This window comes from Urocitellus parryii, chromosome 11 (genome assembly GCF_045843805.1).
Source record: "Urocitellus parryii isolate mUroPar1 chromosome 11, mUroPar1.hap1, whole genome shotgun sequence".
NCBI lineage: Eukaryota > Metazoa > Chordata > Mammalia > Rodentia > Sciuridae > Urocitellus > Urocitellus parryii.
Window position 1 is genome coordinate 84,261,246 of NC_135541.1, and position 4,030 is coordinate 84,265,275.

Genomic DNA, 4,030 nt, shown 5'->3' on the forward strand with positions numbered 1-4,030 from the left:
TATTCTTTTCTCTTTTCCCATATTAAATATATATTTGTTTTGTGTTCATAAAATTAATGTATTTAAGAATTCAAATGTACCTCTGACCTTTAGATTTTGTGTTGGTTGTTATTCCCCCAGCCCCAACATGGTAAGTGTCGAACAGGCTGATCTCAAACTCATGGGCTCAACTGACTTTCCTGCCTTTGCCTCTCCTCAGTAACTGGGTCTATAGGTGAACACCACTGCACCCAGACTGTTGTCATTTTTGACACATGCCCTGCCATCATCACCATCACCATCACCATCACCATCACCACTTACCTAAACCAATCAAAGATGGAGACACAAAACACTATTAAATGAAAACCATATATTCCATAGCTTACTGGGAATTGACCAGAAATTAGAAGGTCATTGAAAGTGATTTTTAAATCTTCATTTAAGAAAAACATTCTGCAAGTATAAATAATCAATGTCAGCAAGCAAGCAAAATGCAAGTGAACAAAACATAATTTCTTTGATGAATGAAGTGGTTGCCATAGTTTTTCTCATTATGTAAAGACAGTTCTCATATGAAATATGGCATCTAAGCAATGGTCATCAGAATATTATGCAAACTTCCCAGAGCAATTTAAACCTAAACTCAGATGGCTAGAATAAAACATATAGTCTTTTTTCAAAAGGAAAAAAACAATATCCCTTTCATACCCAGCAAATAATAACATAGAAATGATAGTGGTTTCCTATATATTGAATGAGATTTTTGTTGTTGTTGTTGTTGTTGTTGTTCAATTCCCATTGAACCCTGGGACATTTAGCCACTGAGCTTCATCTCCAACCCTTCTTGAGACAGGGTCTTGCTAATTTGCTGAGGCTGGCTTTAAACTCACAATCCTCCTGTTTCAGCTTCTGGATTCACTAGGATTACAGACATGCACCACTATGCCTGACTTGAATGAGTTATTTTCGACTGCACAGCAAATTAAAAAGATATTCTCTTTCTGCTTTTATTTTTATGCACTAATTTCCATTCTATAGAAATAAAAACTATACTAATTTTAAAAAAATTTTGCACAGATTATTCCATGTAAATTATATTATCCTTTGTTTCTAGAATATCGACCTAATTTTTGAGTATATTTTATATACATTTGAAAAGGTAATTGCAATAATATTTTTCACATTTCCAAAAATACTATACAGACCTTATTATCTAGTAAAGGTGGAAGCTGCAATGTTTAAAAGATAATAAATATTACAACTTGAAAGTAAATATCTTACAGAAATAATTCCATTCAATTGAAATTGGAATTACTCCTTTTAGATTTTTTTTAGGATGGGGTCTCATTATGTTACCCAGATATTCTTGAACTACTGGGCTCAAGCAAACCTCCTGCCTCAGTCTTCCCAATAGTGGGGACTACAAGCTAGGCTCTTACCATTATTCTCACACACAAAATTATTACAGGAGCTAGAGCAGTAGAGGAAAATGGCAGTTTTTCAAAATGACACTGCAGCAGTTTGTGCAGCTCTGTCCGAGCAACATTTGAACCAACAGGGCCCTTCTAATGAGGTGCCAGCAACATAATGGACCAAGGCCAGGTTCTTGTGCAATTTGTGAAAGCTTTGATATGCAGAGTTATTAGTATGACATTTCACCTCATGGAATCTGAGGATTTGATTATCTAATTTTCAGATTGTGAGTCATTTCCATTTTATAGTACTCCCTTTAGTTTCCCTTAACTTCATTACAGCTGCCATCAATTTAGTCCAAAGTCTTTGTGACTCCATTTTGAACACCACCTGATTTTTTTTCAACAATTCAAATTGCTCAGCTTTTACGACCAACTGCATGCACTATTGTAATTTCTGTACAGATTTCATCATCTTTGTCTTTTTTGGACTTTGCTTTTTACCACATTTTTAGAACTATGGTGAGTTTCTTGCAGCAACTTCAAGTTAAACAACTTTTCACAAATTTATCAAAGCCTGACTGCTCCTCTGGGAGTGTGGATGGATGGAGCCACTTTTGCTGCCTGCTGGATGGCCTCCTGCTCAGCCAAGTGTGAGTGTGAACCCCTTTCTTTGTCCCAACTTTCCCCCATATCAAACCTAAATGCTTGATCTCCACCTGTCCTCATTTCTTTTCTCCTGTCTCTTATTAACAACCACAAACAGCTGTTCCCCATGCTTTGCATTTTAACATTCCTCATGGTACTTAGTAAAAGCCTGATATAGATGACCTCTTTATAACAGAGCTGCATTTATTCTTGTCGTGCTTTAGTTGTTTTTGTGGCTGTTTTCTCAACTGTCTCCAAATTTTCCTGCTAGGTTTTAGCAAGCTAAGATCCAGAGCTTGATGTTTGCTCACAAAAGTCTGACTAGCACATGTATATAATTGTGGTTTAAGGCCCTTGCATTCAGTACTGGGACTGCCTCAGAATGGATTAATTTTCATTTCTGCATTATCCTAAACTTGCAAACATCCACTGATCTATGCTGCTATGGATGGATGCCTTCTGTAACATAAAAGAGACTGTGGTTGTGGATTTTTTTTTAATGAAATATGAACCATATCTGGTTTGGTGTAAATAGTTCATATTTGACCCGACCTGTCTGAGGAGACATCACTGAACCAATTATTGACCTTGAGATGCTGACGAGGGGAATATGGAATACCTGGAGCTAGGGAGAGAGGGTCCAGAAGAGAGAATTATTTAAGAGATACCTATGTGAGAGATGTGGCCAAAGCTTTTGCCAACAGTGTGATTACAGGTGAATAGTGGGGACAGTGAGGAAGGAATTAAAGTGTCCATTTCGGAGCAAGACTGAAAATTCATTTGTGTAGTGCCAAGTAGAGGCAACAATGTGAGAAGAGCATTATTTTGAGCTTTCTTTTAGGCAATCATGAAGAGAAGGAGAGAGGAAATAGGGAAGGAAAGAGGAAGCAGAGAGAGAGAAAGAGCAAGGGCACAAATATTGTGTCAAAGGAGAGCTAAAGGACTTTTGCGTAGGTTTTTACCCCATGGAATCCAGAGTGGAAGAAGAGCCTCAACAAAGAAATGTAAAACAAAACAAAACAAAACAACCCTAAAATGAAAAGCTCCAGGGAAGAGTTCATTGTGATGAGCGCTTAGGACAACAAAGAGGTGAGTGTCTGCCAAAACCCAAATCCTGTGCTTACCACTTAAAGGACTAAGGAAAATATTAAGACCTTCCTGGCTCCTGTGCCTGCGGTGACCTCCACACATCCTTAATGGAACATCTAAAGAATGCTGACTTGGCTTGGCTCAGAACCACCCCTGTGCCAAGGCTCTCACTCCCTTCTGGGATGTACCCAGCCCTTGGGGCGATGAAGTGTCCTTGAGGGGATCACTAGGTCACCTTGAGCTTTCTTTGTTCTAACTTGCATTTCAGAAGCCCATGGGGAATAGGACTTAAGTCCTCGTCAGGATCCTGAAAAGCTGCCCTGTAACTCCCCAGCTGTATGACTTCGGTGCTAGTGTTTCCCCAATATAGTGATGTATTTTCTTCTCTTTCTCTTTTGGCTTTCATATTACTACTAGAATAAATGCTATCGCATATAACGAGAGTGTCTTTATGGTCTGTCTGGTCCAGCCTGCTGAATTCAGTAGCTGCACACATATGTAATGCCTTAATGTTACACCTCTTTAGTTTTTGAGTGTTTGTAGGAAGGGGAAACCAGCATCTAAGAAGATAAGGCATAGCTGCAAGGATTCAGGACCTGATCCTTTCCCCTTGGAGGCCTCAGAATGTTCCTTTAGTCATTGCCTGGAGTTTGAGGTACCCTCCTTGGCTTTGCTGCAGACCACCCTGAACACCTGGGGAGGCCACCACAAACAGTCACTGAACACAGCTTCGTTCCTGAGGGATGCATCCCATACTTGGAGAATTCCCAATGGCTGGCTCCTCTTTAGTTTGGTTTTGGTATAAGAACAGACTCCATAAGAGTGAAAATAAGGGTTTTAATGGAATCCTGATTTGGGCGAACTAACATCATGTTGCTTCAATAAACTGATTCAGCAAA

General features: G+C 39.1%; 1 long non-coding RNA gene across 1 annotated transcript; it reads left to right on the plus strand.

Moving 5' to 3' along the window:
• Positions 1 to 1,751: 1,751 nt before the first annotated feature.
• LOC113175185 (uncharacterized) lies at positions 1,752 to 3,477 on the plus strand. Its single transcript, XR_003299934.2, has 3 exons — positions 1,752 to 2,047; positions 2,997 to 3,131; positions 3,400 to 3,477. It is a non-coding gene; the product is annotated as an uncharacterized LOC113175185 (long non-coding RNA).
• Positions 3,478 to 4,030: the final 553 nt, after the last annotated feature.